The sequence below is a fragment of the Strigops habroptila genome, chromosome 6 (assembly GCF_004027225.2).
Source record: "Strigops habroptila isolate Jane chromosome 6, bStrHab1.2.pri, whole genome shotgun sequence".
Classification (NCBI taxonomy): domain Eukaryota; kingdom Metazoa; phylum Chordata; class Aves; order Psittaciformes; family Psittacidae; genus Strigops; species Strigops habroptila.
In genome coordinates, this window is record NC_044282.2 from 33,758,037 (window position 1) to 33,783,079 (window position 25,043).

The window sequence follows — 25,043 nt, forward strand, 5'->3', positions numbered from 1 at the left end:
CAAACAATTATTTATTTAATTTATATTTACCTAGGATAACTCAGTTGCATTTTCAGGATAAAAATTCTTAAGTATCTATTCTGAGTACTAAAAAAATGAAACAAAAATACATTTCTGAAAAAATTATTGTGTTCTGTAAGAACTATGCTGTATATAAAGTAACATAACTGTTACTGAAACTACTATTACAATTTTAACTCAGTTGTATTCTGTAATACTATGTAATAAACATATAGAAAAATAAAGTATTTTTATCTAGAAATACTATCTTTGTTGCTTTTATGTCTATTTTATGTAAATTCACCTGTGTTGTATTAGTATCACATTATTTGAAAGCTATTGATGAGGAACTAAAGCACAATATAAGCTGTCTAACACAAGTCGGCTAAAGTTATAAAGACAGACTGAACAGAAACAACTTGAAACACCAATAGTACATATCTAATGATTGGTCGAATTAGAATATTTTATTACAATACTACAATACTACAACTGTACAGGTAAAAGCTTTTATATTCACTATAAGTAGTCAGCATTTAGAAATGTAAAATACTACAATGTCTGATGAATGGACTTCTGGCTTGGCAGCCTGATTCATAGCACCTTAGATAAGCAGATGGACTCCTTGTCCAATCAGTAGAGAAAATGGCTGCCTCTGAAGAACAATTTTATACAGTCTCAGTGATAGAAACACCCATAGAGTGATCTAATACTTCCATAGACTGCACAGTGACCTGTCTAGACCAAGCCAATAGGAAATACAGGGTATTGAGTATATTAGAATTAGCATATGGGAATGTGGAGTAAATATTCCACCTTCCACTCAGAATTTACTGATGACCTTGCTTTGGAGAACAGATGCCTAGCAATTTGCAATGATTTTCTACAGGCCATTACATCAGCATAGTAAATCCAGAGCCTGGACTATATATCTTTTACTCCCATGTCAAGAAAGGATGGAGGAGAGTTAGAGTTAGTACTTCATTAATGAATAGGGCCACACAAGGACAGAATGTAACAACTTGTACTCTAATGTCAGAACTATTTGACTCCTTCTAGGAAGGAGACTGGGTAACATACTTGTGGAAAACTGAGGAAAAGGTTTTCATTGACAGAATGAAACTGTAAGAACTAGAATTTGGCTTGATAATGTCTTCAGTTTAATTCTGTGCAGTCATCTACAGCGACTGCAAGAACATCACTTTTGCATGACTTCTGAAAATTTGCCTTACTAAGCATGATAGTACCTCTCCAGATTGAGCTAAAGTCTTTCTTCCGTGGTGTTCAGAGGACAGATACCACAAACTGAGTTACCAAATCCTTCATGGAATGATCAATGATTTCCTTGGCTCCTTCAATATAGAAAGACAGAAAATGAAAGAAGGAAAGAAAGAAAAATAAACCAGTGTATTTTGGCTCTCTCTGACTCTTGTAGCAGAGAGGCAGAGAGCTAGAGCAGACCTATTATGCTGTTTGTCTTGGCTAGTAAATCCTGTGGAGAGGGTGCAGATCTGGCATGGTGTAAAAGCAGCAAAATCAGGATGTGAACAGCATTTAACACTGCTAGTGCACAGTGACAAGGCACTAAAAAAGTCATTTTTCTGTAGTGTATCCAGAGTCTTGACAATGAACATTCAGTGTTCTTTCACGGTGTTGCTATTTTGTGCAGAGATAATGCTCAGGTTTCTGAAAGCACACCTTTAAAGTTATTTTAGAGCTCCTGATTCTACCTATTTATTTACCTTCTTTTAGGCGTTTCTTAGCAATTTGCTCTGTAGCATCTGCCACATAGAAGGGCATCGTGATTTATCTGCAGCTCTGAATACATTACTTGTGAACCTTTACAAACACCTCGTGTGACTCATTCCATCTTATCACAGCAGACGCCAGTGGGAGTAAGCATCACTCAACAGGACAACCAGTTTGTACAAGATATAGGCACATGTACCAAATGTACCCAGATAAAAGAGTCAGTTAATTTTTGAAATGTTAAAAAGAAACATGAATACAACAATGCAGTGTGCAATGAGATTTGAAGCATGTGCATTGGTAGTCATACTGAGGGGATCAAGAACCTAACAGGAGCCTAAATAATGAACAAGAGAAAAATCCTTTGCAATTGGCCCCTTATGATTGTTCCCCCTTTACCCGGGAACTCCAGCATTGTTAAACCAGCCACTGCAGTTCCCCAGAGCAGCACTTTGTTTGCTGCATTTCTCTGCCTAATTCTAACTTCCACAGACTTGGGAGTACTACACTTAAACAGTTTAACTTTCACAAAGAGTTTGGCCATGCTGCAATTTCTGAACTTGTCATGCTTACAGAGAGTGGAAATTTCCAAAGGCATACGCCTACCTATGTGGACTGTTCTTTTGATTGATTTTTATTGTTTGATTTACTGTTTTCAGACCACCAGTGCTCTCACAAAAACAAATTTATGGCAACTTATACTAAAATGGGCAAAATAGCTGATAAAAAATAAGTAATCCAAGCGGCCAGCTGAACCAACTTAACTACAAACAAGCAAGCAATCAAAGTTGGGAAGAATGTTCTCTCTCTCTTTCAAGTCAAGGTTACTCCATGAGGACAATTTCTTGTCTTCAAATTTCATTTCACAAAAGAGCCTTTGGGAACCTCTCCTAGGAATTTTCTTTCTCAGATAACTGGAATTGTAAGAATTGTTCCATACAAGGAGTTAAAAACCATGATCAGACATGGTCATCATGTCAGGTTATTTTTAAAATGTGCATTTTTACCTTGGTTGTCTACCTGGAGAAATGTAAAATGAAATAGCTTTTCATAATGTACTCAGCACCTACTGTCTGAAAATAAAGTCTTTGAAGTCATACAGAAAGGCATTTTTGTGTGGAAGCATGCCAAATGAGATGTGTTTGAATAAGATTATTCCTATATACTACAATATTTTGCTCCAATAAAGTCCTAATAATTTATAATAATAGAAAACCAAGAAATACCTTCCTTCAAAAGCAATAGATCACTACAAGACATATTAGGAGATGCTTAAACCTCTATCTAGGTGGCTGAATTAGGGGCCTTTGTTTCCATTAAAAGCAATGGGCCCTAAGAAAGGCAATAGGTATTATTTTAGATTTCTAAATGTATTTTGTATGCCTTAGAGACTCTATAAATATATCATCGGAACCTAAAATAGCAGCCAAAGTAAAATGCTCTAAACAAGACTGTGTGAATATTTTCTTGCTTTATTAAGGCAAGACTATATTTGACTATGTAAAGCTTTTCTTGTATGTTAAGCTTTTTTTTAAAAAAAAAGTTTCTCATAGTGTAACATTGAGGATCCTGAGGATTTCTCATGTGTGAGAAATGTTACATTATCTCAGTGTTCTATCTTACTGTTTTGTTGTAACTATTCCATTTGTGTAACGAAAAATCTACCTACCTCCATACAAGGGTAGTTCTGAACATCACATATAAATCACTTATAGTATTGCACCAAAGAAATAGAGGCTTTAAGACTAGAGACCTTTGCAATCCATAGCTAACGTGTTTTCTGCATTGAAAATTTTAGGTAATGAAGTGTCATAGTTTGGATTACCTTGGTAATGATGTATCTGATTCTGACATATAATGTCAGGTTGTAGCATTTACTTAATGTTACTTTGTGCTTTGTATTCTGACATGGTATGACTCACATATCTTAGCTTGATATGTCTTAAACCGACACTTGGCCATAGATATGCAAATGCTCCCATTTTCTGAAAAGAACAATTAAAATACTCTTGATAAACCAAGAGTTCTACAAGAAAATGCTTATATTTTTCCACATCATCAGGATACAAATAGTATTATGCAGAATTTTCTAGCACACATTAGCATTTCTTAAAATGTACAGAGGTACCTGTGCAACAACAATTACGTGAAACTGTTCTAAACGCAATACTCTGTGTAAGACTGTAAATATTCTGATAAACAGTAATGCTACTTTACACTTATTTTTGAAGATATAGCACACACATATAAATATAAAACTACAATAAACTCAACATGTTGTATTTGTTTATCAATATCCAAAATTTTCAAGTGCTTTTAGGTTTCTGTACATACAGGAGCAGTTAGGTTCAGCTGTTGTTTACCCTTATCAAGACCAAAAACATATTATTTAATATCTTTTATATCTTGTTAGCATTGTCTATTGACTTTTGTTCATTTCTAGGGTTGTCCAAATCCTGATTTTTTAAACCACTTGAATATAATGTCCTTCTTTGCAATTTTCTAAAGAATTTTCTCTTAGAGAATATCCCAGATGAAGAATACGAAAGCCAGAGGTAAAAATTGTCATTAAAGGGGATTTGGAGGCAGAAAATGTTTCCACTGGAAATAATCTTGCTTAATTTAAGTTACAGTCTAAGACACGTTTGTGGTTAATAACTAACATGGTAAAGTTGATAATCCTATGTAAGTTTATCATGTTTATTTGATTTTTGAGTTCCTTTTACTTTTTCCTCTACCCTTTTGTGGTGGTTTGACACTCACTGGATGTAAGGTGCCCACCTCTATCACTCACCATACCCAGCTGGGCAGGGGAGATAAAAGATAACAAAATGCTTGTGAGTCAAGACAAGGACAGGGAGAGATTATTCACCAATTACTTTCACAGGCAAAACATATTTGACTTGGAGAAATTAGTTTAATTTATTACCAAACGAAACAGATTAGGATAATGAGAAATAAAACCAAATCTTAAAAACACCTTCCCTTCATCCATCCCTTCTACCTGGGCTCAACTTCACTCCTGAATTTTCTACCTCCTCCCCCACACTAGTGCAGGGGACAGGGAATGGGAGTTAGGGTGAGTTCATCATACGTTCTCTCTGCTACTCCTTCCTCCTCAGGTAAAGGACTCTTCATGCTCTTCCCCTGCTACAACATAGGGCCCCTCTTATGGGAGATAGCTCTCCATTACCTTCTCCAATGTGAGTCCTTCCAGTGTGCTATAGTTCTCTCATGAGAACCTACAGCTCTGTAGTTACCTCTTTCATAGCAGAGAAATCACAGTACCCCAAGGTCAGCTCTGCATGGTAAAGAAGTCATGCTGTGAATTCGTATTGTAGAGTTCTATAACTATATTGCAGTCAATTTGCTTTCTGTAGTACTACTGAAGAAGAGATCCAGAGCCCACGCTGTGCTATTTGAAGCATGTTTCAAGTTCCTACGCTATCTCTCAGTCCAGCAAGACTATCATTGCGGCTTTCTTTACACCTGAGATACATTTTTCTTCCTCCTGCAAGATCCTTATAAACTGAGGAATCTTTAATTCACCCCATTTGTGGGTGCTGCACATCCTCATCACGTAGCACTGTTACCAATGGGCAAAGTATTTATTCTTATCCTAAGCTTCCAGAGGGGCAAATCTATTAAAACATGTCTCACGTACATTGATAAAATTTGGTCTAATTCTACAGTGGTACTACAATTTTTAATCAATAAAAAAATTGCTACATGAATACATATTTTTAAATGATGGTTTGCTTGTTAAAAATCTTTATTCAGAAGCTGGTAGATAAACACTTCTCTTATTGATAAGTAACAAAACTTTTATATTAAATGTCCAAAACTAACTACTAACTACTGCCTTTCTTACACATAGTAAGTGGAATAAACTTTATGTCCTACATACTGAAGATATGTCTATGTGCAGCAGGAAAATGCAAATACATTTGGTCAGAGAACAAACAGAAAACGGGACAGAAGAGAAAATCTGTAGACTACCAGTTAGGTCATACTGATTTTGGACAGGAAGGACAATGTCACTAGATATTTAAAGATTATCTTCTACAGTCGGACAGTTTTGTACTCTAAGATGCATTTTAGGACTGAGAAAGTACTAGCAATGGTGAACTTCATACTATAGTCCAGTGAGCATTTCTATGTCATTTCCTCTGGTTATTACTTAAAGTCGAATTCTGCTATGTAATGAGAAGAGCTCTCAGAACAGAGATTTTTGTTGTCAACTGAGTAGTCTAACAACTAGGCAAGAGGTAGAAGCCGTTAGTCCTTTACCTGATTCTTCCAATGGTGAAATGGAAAACATAGAATCTTAGAATCATAGAATGGTTTGGGTTTGAATGGACCTTACAGATCATCTAGTTCCAACCTCCCTATCACGGGCAGGGACACCTTCCACTAGACCTTGTTGCTCACCACTCTCACAGTAAAGAATTTCTTCCTCATATCCAACCTAAATCTCCCCTGTTTAAGTTTGAACCAAATATGGAGGTATCTTGTACCCTCTGATTGAAAAATGCTCTTGCAAAGGCAAAAGTATGTATTTGTCAGGTGGGCATTGCTTGGTGGTCTGCTTTCTTTCCAGATAATTTTTATGTAAAATACAAGCATTACTATCTGAATTTTTCAATAGAAGAAAAGCCAGTTGCTGTGTTTTATGGTTGATTTGTGTTCTGTGTTCAATGTGGGGCTTGGGGTTTTGTTTTGTGAAATATAGAAATAAGATTTTGTGGCAATTGTGTAGGAGACTGGAATTTGTTTTCTACAGCAAGGTAAGGCAAGAGAGTAAAAAGCTTACAAAATCTATTACTTGGGAAAAGGATTAGATCTCTGGGTTTAGGCAATATGAGATGTCTAAAGTAAGAAAGAGAAAACTGTGAGTATTTGTAGCTGGTTTCATCAATGTCCTATATCTTTTTTTTTTTTTTTTTAAGTTAACTCAATAGAAAATTACATCTCTATTACAGGGATCAGTCTAAGTTTAGTGGGTTAGAGTTACAAATTTAACTCCCATTACTTCTCATTGAGATTATGTATGTAAATCTCTCTGTCTTGACATGTCTGTGTATAGCTATGTCATATTTCTCAAATGCCCAAAATTTTACGGAGTCTAAATATTGTACAGTGTAAGGAAAAATTAATACCTCTGAATTTTTTCAGTCCACTATTTATTAGTAACAGTATTGCTGCATTAAAACTAGAATCATACAATATTTTGTTTATATAAAACTTATTTTGATTTATATTAAGCTTTCTGTATCAAGTTTTTCTTATATTTTGCTGATGTAAATTTGCAACTGCCAATCTGAGCATAATCCTGTTTTTACTAAAGTTAATACAATTTTGTATTAAATACAGACAGATCATGCTAATATAATAAGCCCTGTGAAAATGGAATTATTATCCTCATTTTACTGGCATCGCTCTGAATTTACAACTGTATTACTGAGGAGTGTTCACATCTCATTGGAGAAGGATTATATATGTTACCAGAAATATTGTGTTAAGAAGCACTCCTCGAATGGATGATGCATGCAAGAGATGCAGAGATGCCTTGCTGATTTCAGCACAGCCCTTGCTGTAGGATGTGCAGTGAGTTACAGTTCCCATGGCAGTGGGGCTCTTCTTTGCCTGTGAAGGAATGAGGGCAGTTAGTTAGGATTTGTTTTCGTTCTGCAGTAGGTGCCCCAGACCTATCTAGCTGATACTAGAATAGGTAGGGAAACAACACTTCTGCAACATAAATGCCTACCTCTCATTATTCTCCAGCCTGGAGCAAGGTGAAATTAAGGACAAATTTGTTGTTCTTTGAATTGAAATTCATCTTCTGATCAGATAAAATTAAGAATACAATAGCTGTGACCTAGCCCTTTAACAAGACAATTTCTTAATTTGCAGTCTTTCAGAGGGTGCAGTAAGTCAGAATTTTCAGCAGAGGATAGGTCTGTCTGTATCATTAAAAGCTCCTAACCTGCTGTTACCCGTATTTTGGAGAAAAAAGCCAACAGGAGCAAAGTTGTGGACAGAGCTAAATATTCCACAGGTCCAAGAGCTGTCTTCAGAAACTAGAACCAAATAAACAAACAAATAAATAAAATGAGAGAAGTACAGAACATTCTTCAGTATGAACAGGAGGGCAAGATAATACCTAATAACGAAAAATGTTTTGAAGCCATACTTGCACAACTTAATTATAAAATTAAGTTTTCAAACAAGAAATGAGTGTATGGTCTAAGTCTAGTGAATAGTGATGTTTCCTCTGGCTTCAGTAAAATAATATCTGCTAATACAAAACCAGGTAATCATAACAGATGGACAGGAATTCAATATAAATTTGACTTCACCCATTATTAAAAAGGAACAGGACACTGAGCTATGCTGACCTAGCATAATGATTAAGATAATTTTGTAATATAAGTGGTTTCCCCTAAAAAATAAATTATAAAGGGCCTGCATAGAGGATGGCTTAATCAAGTTTTCTGTCTACTGAGATTTAAAAAAGTAAAAAAAAGGAAAGGGAGAAAGAAATAAATTATTCTAATGTAGGTGTGTTGCAATGGTAAAATACAACTGACATGTTATATGCAATCAGAGTTTAAGCCTCATTTTTGGATAGCAAGATGTGGTCTGAAAAATTCAAAGCATTTGGTTTAGGTTATCAATTAAAAGTGAAAACTGGATACACATTACCTTTAATCTGTTGAGGCTGAGACTACAAAATAGTTTAAAAAAATCCTCACAAAGCATGTATTTCTTAAAAATATTCTCCAAAATATACATATAAATATTATACACAAAATAAGCTCATACAAATCTTCATAAATCTAGTATATTCATATCTGTGTAGCTGCTATTTTGAATGAAATAGCAGAAGAACCACAGCTCAACAAGATGGCAGGCTGCACTTCTAGCATCTGAAAAGCAACGTGCTATATTTATATTAAGTAATATATAAATATATTCTTTCGCAATATCTTCACCAGCAAATGCTCTGACCACACCACGAAAGTCTTGGAAAGCAAATGCAGGGACTGTGAAAATGAAGACCTTAGGCCCACTGTAGGAGAGGATCAGGTTCGAGACCATCTTAAGAACCTGAACGTGCACAAGTCCGTGGGACCTGATGAAATCCATCCACGGGTCCTGAAGGAGCTGGCGAATGAAGTTGCTAAACCACTGTCCATCATATTCGAAAAATCCTGGCAGTCAGGTGAAGTTCCCGATGACTGGAAGAAGGGTAATATGACCCCCATTTTCAAGAAGGGGAAGATGGAAGACCCAGGGAACTACAGACCAGTCAGTCTCACCTCTGTGCCTGGCAAAATCTTGGAACAGTTTCTCCTGGAAAACATGCTAAGGCACATGAAAAACAACGAGGTGGTTGGTGACAGCCAACATGGCTTCACTAAGGGGAAATCCTGCCTGACCAATTTGGTGGCCTTCTATGATGGAGCCACGGAACTGATGGACAGGGGCAGAGCAGTTGATGTCATCTACCTGGACTTGTGCAAAGCATTCGACACTGTCCCACATGACATCCTTGTCTCTAAATTGGAGAGACATCAATTTGATAGATGGACCACTCAGTGGATCAAAAACTCAACATAAAAAGGACATGGAGCTGTTGGAGCGAGTCCAGAGGAGGGCCACGAGGGTGATAAGAGGGCTGGAGCACGTCCCGTATGAAGACAGGCTGAGAAAGTTGGGACTGTTCAGCCTGGAGAAGAGAAGGCTGCGTGGAGACCTCATAGCAGCCTTCCAGTATCTGAAGGGGGTCTACAAGGATGCTGGGGAGGGACTCTTCCTTAGGGACTGTAGTGGTAGGACAAGGGGTAATGGGTTCAAACTTAAACAGGGGAAGTTTAGATCAGATATAAGGAAGAAGTTCTTTACAGTGAGGGTGGTGAAGCACTGGAATGGATTGCCCAGGGAGGTTGTGGATGCTCCATCCCTGGTGGTGTTCAAGACCAGGTTGGACAGAGCCTTGGACCACATGGTTTGGGGCAAGGTGTCCCTGCCCATGGCAGGGGGGTTGGAACTAGATGATCTTAAGGTCCTTTCCAACCCTTACTATTCTATGATTCTATGATTCTATGATTCTAATATTCTATTATAAATTATCATGAATATGTTACTTGAAATATTCATATTTAATATAAAGGTGATGCTAATAAAGTGAATGTAGTAGGGGGTTCATATATGAAAGCATCTCTGAAAATACAATTTCATTAAAGAAACATCCCAATTTAAAAATGAGAGACTAACATAAGTTTCAAGTAGGACAAACTGTTCTTAGACTAGGAATAATCCATAACAGATTGAACATTCTAAAAAAAATTGCAAATGCACAGAACTATTTATCTTACAGATACAATATGAGAAGCACTAAGATATATTAAAAAAGATAAAGGATTGAAATAGATTGGTTGCAAAAAAATTAAAGCTAAATTATTTCAACAAGAAAAAATCTATAGGTCCAGATTATGAGTCATTCAGAAGAATTTGGAGATATATTTAATTACTTCATCCAGGCTCATTTACAGTTGAGCCCAAAAGCTTGCAGTGTGGTTCCAGAGCAAAACCACTAAAGCTTGAAGTTGCAGATCTAGATGCTTCATGTATCTGCATTGCTAGAGATTATGGGTATTGCAAACTGCCAGAATTATTAGTGTTCTTTGCCTGAAAAATACCACACTTCAGGTTGAAATATAACTGTACAGGGTTGTGTCAGGGTTTTTTTTTTAATGGCATCAAAAAGAGACATAAAGTCATGCTTTGGGGATCAGTAATGTTTTACTAGAGGGAAAGAAACTTCCAAACAACAGTCAATAAATTGGTTGTGATTATCTGTATTGCTAGTAGGAGACAAAGGAGTCTATTTCAAAGGTGAAAAATGTTAAATGGCTATTGTCATTTTGAGGAAGTTTACAATGTCTTGTCTGTTCCTGGAAAGCTTGTCGTACCAACCTATCATACCTTTTTTTGTTGAACAAAAGTTCCAAAGGACAGGATCTATTTCTTACAGATATTTGCTAGGAAACTAATATAGCCCAATAAGAATGGAATTTAACACATTTTAGTCTATGATGGATATCAACCACAGAGCTGAATCAGAAGGCGTAATGGCAACTAAACTCCCTTTAATGGCTATAGAAGGCAACTCAAGGACAATATGTTGGTTTCCTAAAATTTGGCAATATGAATAAAGGATTGTTCAAAGAGTTCTCGCACTGTATATGAGATAACTTTGCTTCAGAAAGCAGAGTAACTACCTGAAATGAAAGGCAGGACAGGTTAATCTCTAACCTGAAGATACTTTGCCTGTAAATGATCTAGAAGAAATAAGTCAGCAAATACTACAGATTAGTGAAATAAAAAGTTTCAGAAACTTGAGAACTTACAAAAGCATGCAGACATGGAAGAAGGATAATGAGAAACTAAATAGTGCATTAGGACCTCCTAATGATCTGTAAATAAAGCAAGAATTAGTATGAAAGAGTAACACAGCTGGAGGTGAGGGGCGGAAGATTAAAAAGACTTACAACAGGCTGAAAACATAAAAACAATGAAAGGGAAAAATGTGCAATACAATAATAAAATAAAAAGTGGGGACTAAGTAGACAGGTAGTATTATGGCAGATAAGAACAGGGTGTTTCAATGAACTGCAAACTTACTGTAAATTAGCAGCGTTATTTATGTTTCTGTCCAAATAAATCAGGAATAATTCCTTTACAGGGGAAAACTCTGCAGTGCATTACAAAACTGCATAATGGTAATATTGTAGCTGTGATAATCGAAATTATATTCATGGGGCTAATAAAACATCTTACCTTTCCTTACAACCTCTGCTTCATTAAGCGAAATAAGGTATGTAAGACATAGAAGGTAATTATGATGCTTTGTTTGGTATGGGAGACATCTGGCATAATGCCTTTAGGATTGGACAGTAGACTTAAAAAAAAAAAAGACTAATAGGAGAGAGTTTAGAGGACAGCAATACAAATTATTAGGGAAGCAAAATAAAAACATCAAAGGAAAGAAGAAACTGATGCAGCACAGTGACACTGGGCTTGAAATATTAGATAAAACGGAAAGGAGGGGTAGATTAAGTATACTTCATATCTACTAATGAAACAAGAGATAACATGTTTATTTTGCAATAAAATTATTTCATTATTTTGTTTAGATTTTAGCACGAATTTACGAGGCATCTTGATGACTACCTAGGGAGGTTCTACGGTCTCAGTGTTAAGAGATTTTTCAGGATAGCAGTTAGAGGTGGGATAATGGATCTTCAAATGAAGGTAAGAAATCATGCACCACAGGAAACAACGGCATTTTCCTTGGAGCATGACTGTTAGTTAGATATCCTGTGGGTCTGTGATGTGTCTTTGTCATCACAATGTAATTCCAGAAAGTTCCTGTTATTGTCATAGCATCATCCAGCTGACTTGATGCCTGCATCAACCATTCACAACTGCTGGCTGTGCAGTTTTGGTGGGTTAACTGTGGCTGCTCGCCAGCTGCTTACCTAGGAGCTCTCTTATTCCCCCTTCTCAAACATGACAGGAGATAAAAATGAGATGGAAAAGGTCCTGGGTCAACATAAAGAGAGAGATATCACTTACCAGTTACTGTCATGGGCTAGGCATATTTGACTAGGGAAAAATTAATTTAATATATTGCTAATTCAAATAGATTTTGATGACAAAAAACTAACAAAAATCTAAACATCTTCTCCCCATCTCACTTTTCCCAGGCTCAAGATTCCTCTACCTCCTCCCTCCACCGTGCAGCACAGGAGGATGGGGGATGGGGGTTGTGGTTAGTTCATAATAGCTCATCTCTGCCACTTCTTCCTCTTCATGTTTTTCCTCTGCTCCAGCATGGGATATCTACCACCCCACTGCCAGCACCTTGACTCCTACACCCAATACAATAGACAAGACAGTCCCAGACTGTAATAACTGCCAGTTATTTAGTAATTCGGAAGGAATTATTATCACCCATACTGTTTTCTACTGTTCACATATGTTCATGTCCGTATGAGGAAATATCCTTATAGATGTTAATAAATCAGGAAAAAATTTTTTTAGCTGCATTCCCATATAATTATATGAAATTTAATTTTGAGGCCTTCACTGAAACAAAAAAGGGAGTAAGCCTGCCATGAGCCCTATGTTAAAATCGTAACACATTCTGAATTTATTCTTTTTACATTTTAAGATTTTGGATCAAATATTTTTGTGTAAAGCAAATGTTACAGTGGTTTTTGAGTCAGGTAAAACAAGGAATAGAAGTTGTTATTTGAATATCAATTGCAAAAATCAGAAGACTTTCTAAATTAAATTTTGTGACTGGATTTCATGTTGAGGAAGATTTCCAAGTTCTCTGTATGTAAAAGTTCCTCTAGGCAGGGCTTACTGCTAGGAGTGTATATAAGAAAATGGCAAATCTGGGGAAAGCAATCAACATCTGAAGATGGAAATACTTTTTAAAGAAGGAATATTTACTCTGGAAATTATTTTTTTTCAATGATACAATCTTATTGCATGATACTTTTGTTAAATATAAACTATATGAAGAGATAAAGCATCAAGGTAATTTCTATTCTGAGAAAAAACTAATTACTGAGAGAGAATGATGCAATAATAAGATAAAACATCAGCTTTAAATAAGAAGAATCATATGCTGTATATTTTTGACAACCATAATAACTTTTTAAAGTGTTTCCCTGTAATGTGTATGTTTATCTACAGAGTAATATTTTCTGTATGAAGCATATAACTCCTGGAAACAAAAGAAATTAAACAAAAGAAATTAAAAATTAAGCTTAAAATTAAGCTTTCCTTTTGGCTTATTTGTTGTTTTTGTAAATATACAGCCTTTAAAAAAGGACATTTCTTGATCAGTTCTTTACACCAAATAGATTAGGATTAATTTTTGGGTTTACCTTTCATTCCTCTATATTCTTTCTATTTTTTTGGCAAGAAATGTTATTCAAGCAATGCTTGAATAACTGTTATCTATTCTGTGTTTAGGGTACTCAGTAATTTTCTTTTATGTGGAGACATTGTGACATGAGAATTTCAGCTATTTTAAAAACTATTTGAAAAAACTTTCCTACATATTGGCACTACAGAGAAAAGTATCACTTTGAATCACAGCACCCAGCTATTAATTTTTACACTCTATTACACTGCAAATGGTTTAAGGCGAAGGGCTCAATTCTCTGCTGCAATGAGTCACTTAGTAGGTTAAGCAAACAAATCTCTATAGTAAACATCTCAGCTTCTGAAAGAACAAAAGCTTTTTCTCTTTTTTCTCCATATCAGTGTTTCAATTTTTCATTCTAAATGCTTAACCGATAAAACATTTTACTTCATTAGTCAGTTACATTCCTGCACAGCTCTCCTTGTATTGTTGCTTGATTTTACAAGTCTTTTTCTGAAGAGTCATGAACAGGGGAAGTTGCTAGGGAAGGAGTGAGAACAGCCTCTATATTTAGTCTCACAATCTCTCAGCACTGTTCTAAACCCCAGCAGATTTTAGTGGCCATTTTAACAGGCTTTTTTCATCCATAGTTGTCCCATATCCCTCTGTCCTCCCTTCTCAGATATGCCTGCTATGTGTGGTGCAGTCAGGAGCATGGCAATGGTGGTGAGCACATCTTGCACAACTGATCCAGCTTCTCGACAGTGATTTGCTTGGGAAATACAATATTTCTCATTGATATGGCAGAGATAATGGTCTTGGAGCCATCTGTGTGACTGAGTAGCTGCTTACTTTGCAAACTCTCTTAATTTGCACACTTCGACCTACATTGCATCTATAGGGCCACCTTCAACTTTGAAAATTATTTTGAAAAATTAGTTATGAGGTTAAAAAAGAGATATTGATGTTCCTGCAGCAGTCCAATATTCTTCACTCATGTAGTTGAAGAGAGAGAACAGTTCGTTATCTGTCGCGTGTCAGAAGGGAAGTGTGGAAATGCAAAATATTTGCGAGCTCAACCATTTTAACTAAAATCCAGAACTTTCTGAGATTTGTTACTATCTCTTTGTCTCTAATGCAACTCTACCTTTGTAATCTTTTTTTTTTTTTTTTTATGTTGCACAAGGTTGCAGAATTATGACTTTATTGACAAGAATTTAAACGTCTCTCTCAAGGTCAGGGGAAACTGAATGAAATTAATATCGCTGAAATAATACTTAGTATTTTTTATAAACCCTTGAATAGTTTTCTGTAGGTGAACAACCTTTTCAAAGTACTTTGTCATACATGCCAGCTTGTGATGGCTTCTTGGATAACAGTGTATTTGATATATAGAGTATATTAACAAGTTCTATTTGTTCTTTTTTTCCCAGCTTTTTCTTTTCAAAGCTGCTGGAGAGCTCACATTGCCAGAAATGTGTATGTTGTGAGCTGAGTTCCAATTCTGTGATTAAACAAATAGTTCCATCCATTTCATTAGCACAGTTTCTGAAGTATAGGACAATGAAATGAAACCACAAAATTTGCACTGATTTGTACTATATTTGCATTTTCTATTTTGAGCATAATTGTCTATTACCACCAGAAGATATTGCAATCAATATCTTGCAAATTGAAAATTAACAACTCGGGTTATCAAACATGTCAGTCTCCCATTTTTGAACACCTTTACTTTGTTTTCTAGGGCCCTTTCACTTTTATTTAGTACCATAACTCATATTCCATTCTATTATAGATTTAATTTAATGACAATTCACTAAGAGTGAAAAATATTATAATTTGAAATTTGTATTCAGGAAATATTTTATTGTCACTGAGCATCAGGAATCACATTTATGCAAATTCTGAACCCTTACCGATGAAGGGCTTAACATCAGTTGATCAAGTGCGTTTGTGATGGGTTGACCGTGGCTGGACACCAGATTCCCACCAAACGTATCGCTCCCCATCCTCAGCTGGACAGGGGAGAGAAAATATGATGAAATGTTTGTGGGTCAAGATAAGGACAGGGAGAGATCACTCACCAATTACCATCAGAGCAAAACAGACTCAACTTGGAAAAATTAGTTTAATTTATTACCAATCAAATCAGATCAGGATAATGAGAAATAAAACCAAATCTTAAAAAAATGCTTTCCTCTCAGCCCTCCCTTTTTCTTGGGCTTAACTTCACTCCCAACTTTCTTTACCTCCTCCTCTCCAGCAGCACAAGGCGATGGGGAATGGGGGCTGCGATCAGTTCATCACACGTTCTCTCTGCCACTCCTTCCTCCTCAGGTAAAGGGCTCCTCACACTCTGCCCCTGCTCCATTGTGTGGTCCCTCCCATGAGAATCAGTTCTTCATTAACTTCTCCAATGTGCGTCCTTCCAGTGTGCTATAGTTCTCTCATGAACTGCTCCAGGTGGGTTCCCCATGGGGTCACAAGTCCTGCAGCAAACCTGCTCCAGCATGGGCTCCTCTCTCCACTGGGCCACAGCTCCTGCAAGGAACCTGCTCCAGTGCGGGCTTCCCACAGGGTCACAGCCCCTTTCAGGTATCCTCTGCTCTGGCATGGGTCCTCCATGGGCTGCAAGTGGATATCTGCTCCACTGTGGACTTCCATGTGCTGAGGGGGACAGCCTGCCTCACCATGGGCTGCACCATGGGCTGCAGGGGAATCTCTGCTCCAGCGCCTGGAGCACCTCCTGCCCTCCTTCTGCACTGACTTTGGTGTCTGCAGAGCTGTTTCTCTCACACATTCTCAGTCCTCTCTCACCTACAATTGCTCCTGCATAGTAACTTTCTTCCCTTCTTAAATATGTTATCCCAGAGGTGCTACCAGCATTGCTGATGGGCTCATCCTTGGCCAGTGGCAGGTCCATCTTGAACCAGCTGGCATTGACCCTATCAGACATGGGCAAAGCTTCTAGCAGCTTCTCACAGAAAACAGCTGGGCAGACATGCCTCTACCAAAACCTTGCCACGCAAATCCGATAGAGTCTGTCTTTGAGGCGCTTCGTGAAATTTCAGCTCTGAGAGTAATTCACAAGTGAGCAATTCCAAAAGTTAATGGTTTTAGAAATAGATTAAATAAAATACTGGATACTGTTACTATCTTTAGGAAATTGCCCAATACATTACTAATTGTAGTTATACATGAGGCCTTTACTTTAAAATATCCCTGAAGAGAACCTGAGGTGGGTTTTTTTAAAAATATACTGATTTCATGAGCGGTAGGAACATTGTCATGATTAACTAAGGAAACATAAGAATAGATTAGTATAATAAAGCCTGGTTTTGCTTTAAACTAGCCTTGACTTGGAGGACCAGAACCTGAGCTTCATCACATACATGTATTTTTTAAAACCTTTATGGAGAAATATATTATATGACTTTCCTTGCTGCTTTTTTTGCATCTACTACCAGTCTGATGCTGGGCCCTGATAGGCATGGCAAAGAAAGAATCAAATAGAACTGACTTGCAAGACAGAATGTGAAATAAGAATAGCAATTCACTTGGTAGTAGCTGAATAAAACAAATTAATAAATTTGTATAAGATCAAAACAAGCTGAATAACAACTTTATGACTAGAATGAAAGCCTGAAATAGCAATGGGAGGGGAGGGTCACACTGTGGGAGGAATGTGAATGGTACTTATTGCTGATTGGAGACAAGTGATATTAGTGATATAAACTCTGCAGGGCTTTTTCAGTTAGCTTTTTGATGAAATGAGATATTTGAATTTCCACTTAAATGGGTTAAAGTAAGTGAAGGTCATTTTCAGTGATAATATAGAATCATAGAATCATAGAGCGGTTTGGGTTGGAAGGGACCTTTAAAGGTCATCTAGTCCAACCCCACTGCAATGAGGAGGGGCATCTGATCTTGAATGTTTAAAGGGATGGTGCATCTCTCCAGGCAACCTGTTCCAGTGTTTCACCACCTCCAATGCAGAAAATGTCTTCCACATAGCTAGTCTAAACCTATCCACTTTTGGTTTAAACCCACTGCCTCTTGTCCTGTTGCAACAGGCCCTGCTAAAAAGTTTGTTCCCATCTTTCTTATAGGACCCCTTTAAGTACTGAAAAGCTACAAAAATATCTCCTTGGAGCCTTCTCTTCTATATTTTTCTTACTAGAATTTTCCTCAGCTCTTAATACAAAACTATTACATTTTAACACTCCAACTCGAATTAATTCATTGGGGAAAGGCAGAACACTTGACCAGATGAACCAACTTTGTAAGCTCATATGTTAATGTATCTTTGTAACAGACAGAATGGACATGGAGGGAAAACAATAAAAACAGTATCTTATAAAGAAAAAGTATTTCTTTACTGGCAAGTTGCATCTAAAAATATTGGTTGAATGCCATGTTGGGCTTGTCTTTCCTCCTCCTTACACCTAAAATCTAGTCTGCCTAACATTTCTTACCCTTAATTGTAAGAAATCTAAGGTGTTATAAATACAAGAATTAAAGTACATTTATAAGATACATTGCTTGTATTAGTATCACATCAGCACACATGAACATGCATTATTTCAGTTTATACTACCCTCTTTTTTAATTTACCATGAGGGAAAACAAGCATTGCGTTTACAAGGAATTCCAGCTCCCTCTTCTTTTCATTTTTACTCCCCTTTTTTCTTGAAGGTTCCTCACAAGCGTAAAGATCAAACCTCTTCTGCAAGAATAATATGGTTAAATACATGAATTGCTTTTTTTACAGTCAAAAAAAGCTGGTAACTGAACATTTGAAAGTTTTTCTACAGAGGAAAAAGCAGAAACTTCACCTTATTTTAAGTAATACTGAGTTAGATGCACTGCATAACATATGTTCACTGGTATCTTGGCTTGTTCAAAAGCTGGAATGCCTGTAATATAGTATTTTTTGTTTAAAAAAAAAAGATGATGGATGGAAATTACTGTCTAGAAAATCTGAACAGAAGGATTTTTGTTTGAGAGTTTATCTTCTAGAAGAACTGAAAACAGAGAATGGGGGGGAAGCACATGAGGATAACCACACCCAGTAAGTCATTAAGCTACTGAACAAAGAACTTTAGATCCCCTGCCTTTTAAGTTTTTTCCATGCATGAATTTGTCACTTTTGTTTGCTTTTCAGAAATATCCATTTTATTTACTGAAGATTCTGTCCCCTTTACAAACCAGTACAAAGAGTGCCATGCGGAAAGGCAGCATTTTCTAAGCGATTTAGAATTTAACTCCTTGAAGTGACTGAAAATCCCTTTGCTCTGTTATCTCTTCCATAAAAATGCTTCTTGGACCCAGCCAATCTCTTAAGCAGCAGATTTAGGACCTGATTAGATTCCCATTACCTCTCAGCAGAATTTTGACACTTATTTTATATGAGAGCAGGACTAGGTCTGCAATCTTGTGGTAATTATGACTTCGAGGTCTTAAAAACTACCTTTCCCTTGAGTACTATGGTCATCAGTGTTCTGAAGTCACCAATTCATAACTAGTTTTTTAATTTCTTAAAAGCCAGCCTTTAAAATATACTTTGGTATTTAGAAATCTGCAAAAAACTTTTGGGTATAAAGCTTCAGGACTTGCTGAATTACAACTGGATTCCAAAGCACAAATTGTAGAATAGATTGGGGAAGCAAAACCCCACAGAGCTTTGCACTTTCTCACTTGTGTACTTATGTACTACTTCTCAAATCTCTACACATAGGACATGTGTTTTTATCATCATAAAAGTTGTCACTGTATATTTTTATAAACATCTTAAATAGAAAATCCTGTGAATTCACATTGGCAAATGGCATTATTATGTAAATATGTCTTGATCATGATAGCAGTGTTGGTATCTGAGATTTTTAGGAGCACAAAATTTTGTGCAACGTATTATAGCATATGACCTTATGGCAAAATTGCAAAGGATTTGCAACCTTCATTGTCATATCAAGGTACCTTTACAAACATGCCCTTAAAATCAGCTACTGGTGGAGTCAGTTGCATTACAAGCAGAGCATTGAGGAAACTATACTTCTTTTAGTGCCAAGAGATTTTTACTTGTAGTATCCAGGCTAACCCAGGGCTTGGGCAGCTCTTGCAGCATAGCTTATCTATCTAAAGCTAAATTTGTTATTCCCTTTTCTGACATTATTTCTCTTTTATCTAAACACATCTTCACAAGCCAAATGACTGGCTCCTTGGGGTTTAGAAGTACAATTATAGTGAGAGCAAAGTAAACACTGTTTCAATTACAATCATTAGTGAAATATGTGGGGGGTTTTGAAGTGCTGTTATAATTAAAATTTTGTTAAATTTAACTTTTTTATTCCTTGTTATCAGAGGATTAGAACTCTACAGTGAACACTGAGAAATTTCTGAACAAGCTTTCGATTCATAAATATTTTCTTCTCAAGTAAACAAAACTGCATCCGCTCAGTTCTTTGATGTACAAATGGCTTGGAAAAAAAATTTTCAGACTTTTTCCCTGGAAGCCTAGCTTCTTGAAGAGAGAAAGAGGGAAAGTCAATGTCCCCCTTTGGAAAAGAGATGGAAAAAGTAGTTGGAATATATTTTGCTCCTTTTTTGGGACAAAACCCATCATGTCCTGGCTAAAGCAATGGGAGATGATAAAATTTAATGTCATTCATCCTATCTTCACCAAGACCTTTTTTGAAGATGGACACCATGTGTGAGATAAGGTGCAATGGAAGCTTGTGAAGCTCATACCATCTCTGGACCATGGATGGGCAGACTCAGGTCTCTTGAACTAGGCCAGTCTTCCAGGCTGAAAATGGGGATTCTTGGAAAGGACATCTTAGGGAGTGCAAATGCGTCAGTGCTCCAACTATTACATGTTAAAGTATTGCTTGCATTGCTGGGATAAGAAAATAAATAGTGTAATCTTTAGATAAATACAGTTATAGCACCCATAAAGTTGGTGTAACTTTCGTAATTTCATTCTAATATCACTGAAAGCAGACCATGCTTTTTACTCTTCTACCTTTTTTTTTTTTTTGCCCTTTACATTTTTTCTATTGAGTGATAAATTTTAAATTACTCCTTAGGCTATAGGTGGCTTTGTTTGTTTTCTTGATGTATTTAGTCAGGTTCAGAAATATTTTGGTAACAAGTTTAGTGTCCTGTCATGATGAATTCGTTTTATAAGCATAGCAAGAGAACTGATCTGACTGAACTAATTTTGTACTAATGCTGCTCCCACATGCATATTCTGCATTAATCAAAGATTAATTAGGAGTTAGTAGACACTTATGGTTTTTATAACATTGTTTGGGAATTTCAGACTGCAGTCATCCTTGGGGTCACTTTGGGCCAAATTTTTGGATTTGGGCTTAGATGTCTATGAGACAAATAGAATTCTTACCATTATCAGCTACTGTGGTAATATCTATCAATATGGTGAACACTGACTAAACAAGAAATTTTACTGTCTAAATAGTTTAGAGAGACAGAGGGTGAAAGTGGAAAAAAGGTGGAGATACCTATAAAGTACAGACTGTGCTTCTAAGTCCAAAATTTAAAGATTTAAAATCATCACTCAGGTGCTCTCTACATCTAAACAGACAAAGGCTCCCTTTGCCTAGAAGGAAGAGTTTTTATGGCACTGAACTATACATTCTTAAGCTTCTGCCAAACCGAAAAGTTGGATGCTAAATTTTGAGCACCAGGGTGTTTACCTCTACCCTTTCACAAAACAGGCATCCCGCTGCATAGTCTGCCTGCAAAGCAGGGGCTGAATCCATGCCTACCAGCTGGCTGTTTTAAAGAAATAATTCACACTCACGGTGGCTGAAAGATTATTTCATTGCTTCATGCAAAGTAGAGCACATTCAGTGGGCAAAATTGAAAGCATATTGGTGATCCAGTCAAATGTGTCCCTGAATCTTGTGTAGATATCTTGACTTAGTTTTCTATTGGTCTGTGTACCAGACATAGTCTTGCCTAATAGCAAAGAATGCATCATGAGATAGTTGTTAACTAAAAACCATGTAAATCCCACTAAAAGTCTGCTGAATTTCATTTTACTAGGCTATATTTATACTAATATTGGGCTAATATTTATATTCATTGATACCTGTATTAGCCAACCAAAAGGTAGCGCAGGCATGTCTGCAGGGGCTCCATCTTGCGCTTTTGTTTGCATTATTTGAATTATTTGTTTCATTGAAATCAGAACAAGTAGAGGCAAAACTTGGCAAGAAACATTTTTTCTCATCCATATTTTCTGCAGATTAACAACTCACACATGGATCACAGTTTTAGATGCCATCATACGGAATGCTTAGCTGTAAGCTGGTAACTCAATTATGAGCTTCTTAGTAACTTTGGCTATGTTTACATATATTTATAGTATGTGCAGTATAAAATGTGTACATATATGTACACAAACTTCAAGATTACAATAGAAATTATGCTAGTGTAGCAACAAAGCTTAAGATCCTTGTTTGTTCAGCACTTTAAGAAAAGGAAGAAGCAGAACCTGGAGTGAGAAGTTCCTGTCCAGTATCCAATGCAACTGGTCATTTTGCTTCTGCTGCACAATAACCGACCCTGTGCCAGTTTACTATAAATTTTAGACATGAAATTCTGAAATATGAGTGCTTTTATTTGATTTTCCATAATTGTCTCCTTCTATAAATGACAATTAGCTGCCTCTCTAGAGGCAGAAGAGCTAAAATATATTTGACTCAGTTGATGAAATCTAAACCCACTTCAAATATGGAAATAATATGCTATAATACACACCAGTTGAACCACAATACAATTCAAGGCAAGAATATGCCTTCTATAAAGCAAAAAGCCCTCAGATATTTGTATTGATGCTAGTCTGAAGATACATGGCGCAATGTAGTTTCTTTCCAGCCTTGTCTTAAATTGAAACACCAACTCCCATTATACATTACTGTGGTACTTCAATACAGTAAAATGTTTGAAAATACTTTATGAGTGAGGAATTTTTACTAATTCCATGTGAAGCATGTATTCTCTACCTGAAGTAAATTGTTTATTTGTGATTCACAGGTACTATTAAAATAATATCACTTGAAATTATAATTGGACAGTGATGTTAGAGAGACAGGGTATAATTAGGGACCCTACTGAAGATGAAGGATTAATAGTGAAGAGAGATGTAGAGCTCAGCTGAAGTAGCTATTTAGCTTACCAAGATTCAAAGCTGCAGTTCATATCACTAGATGTTCTTGCTTAGTTAAGATTTCTGTTCTTCCATCTCTTACTAGTACCAGCTTACTGCCAATATTAATAAAAAATGTAAAAAACAATTTGGGTGGAAAAATTTTGGATAGCACCTACCTTGTTTTTCATGCACAGAATCAGAGATTTCTCACTGTATTTTTCCCACCTTGAGCTTCAATCTTTGCATGCAAAATTTATGTAGTTTTTCAGAATCTTGCTGGATCAGGTGTCCCCATGATTTCTCAACCTGCATATATGCAAATGGAGGCACCTAAAATTATTCATTCACTCAAAAATGTCAATTGACATAGGTATATATTATTTTATATTCTTCTTCTGGTGTTTGAGAATGATCACTAGAATGTTATATTAATAGGGAAGTTCTCAGTGACTATGATTTGACAAAAGCATTTCCATAAAACTTGCAAAATGTATAGCTTCAATTTTATAACATTTCCTTGCAGCAGGGAAAACATTTCAAAATGGTAGTATTATATCAGAGGCAGAACTGGAAGGCTTTTAGAAATAAACCAGTCTGATTTACCTGTCTAAGTATGATGAAATGGAAAAAATAAAGTCTACATAGTGCCAAGCAATGTAGATTAAAAGAAATTATTTGGCATCTAAATTGTCATTTAAAGCATAGATGAGGAGAGATTTTTAAAAGCTGCTGTAGGACAGAACCAGTGTGAATTGGCAAACCTCCATTGATTGCATTGGAACTTTGCCGATTACATTAGCTGAGAATCTGAGTTTATATGAGTTTTAACTTCACAGCATCCCTTAAATCACCAGGAATAAGATGCCTTAGTGACTCAGTAAATCAAGGCAAGATCAAATAATTATTAAAAAATGAGAACTGTTCTTTCATGCAATACTGTTTTATTTTTAATAGTATTTCATATAAATGCATCCCAAGGTACTTTATAAGAAAAGCTATAAATAATATAATTATGTGGTTTAATAATGAATAATAGATTAAAAGCTGTTAAGGGTGTTGGAGAAACAGTTTTATCTTAGGTTTAGAATAGAGTGAAGATTTTGTGGGATGAAACGACAAGGATGCTAGCTTAATCATAGAGGAGGAAATACTCAATCCAAAATCTGAATAAAAGGAAAAGGGAAAAAAAAAGAATTTTCCTGGCTGAAGTCTTTTATGCAAGAAAACCTATATTTCTTAACGCTCTGGAGAGTGGTCCAACTACCAGATCATAAACTGCTCAGGAAACGGCTTGACAAAATAGACTCTGTGCTTGGAAATATCCTATGGATCTGGCCAGCTACTGTGTAGAGTCACCACTTCCTTCCTCCAAGGCAGGCTAACTGGGTACGATAAATAATTTTTAAAATCCTTACATATGGGATTCCAGACAGATTTTTGAATCTTCTGAAACAGTGGAAGTAATTAATAATACCAATAAAATATTAGCCCCCTATGACTATAATGGAATAAAGATTAGCCTATTATACTCAGATTTTTGCAATGTATGTACACATTCACTATGCAAATAATATATATTTGCTATATGCTGTGGATAGATACGCTTAAGCTGTCATGCTGAGCCTTTTCATTATAAACATATGATGTTTGGTTACCAGTAGTGTCAAATATTTTGATTCAAAACTGTAAGATATTAACGCTGCTCACAAAAACTGGATTTGCAGTAATATTACTATCTAAAAACAAACACCTGTTTTAGGAAAGATGACAAAAAAAAGAGAGAACTTTAAAGAAGTATGCATATAAAATTATACTAATAAATTGCTGAGGGTATCTAGATCCACATTGTTTCACACAAATATCAGTGCGAAAATATTCAAAAAGTGTGGCATGAATCAGATATAGTACCAGCATATATCTGGGCCCTCAGAAGGTTAAGGATTTCTCAGACCCATGTTGAGCAACTTGCACAGCTACTTTACAAATGAAGGTCCTCTGTTGTCTTTGAGAGCTCACTTGCCTGCCCTTCAAAATACTTCTCGTGACACTTCCTGACTTCTTTATATATATATTGGGGCTGTACAGCATGGAGAAGGTTGTGTGGAAAGACCTCATAGCAGCTTTCCAATGTCTGAAGGGGGCCTAGAAGGATGCCGGAGAAGAACTCGT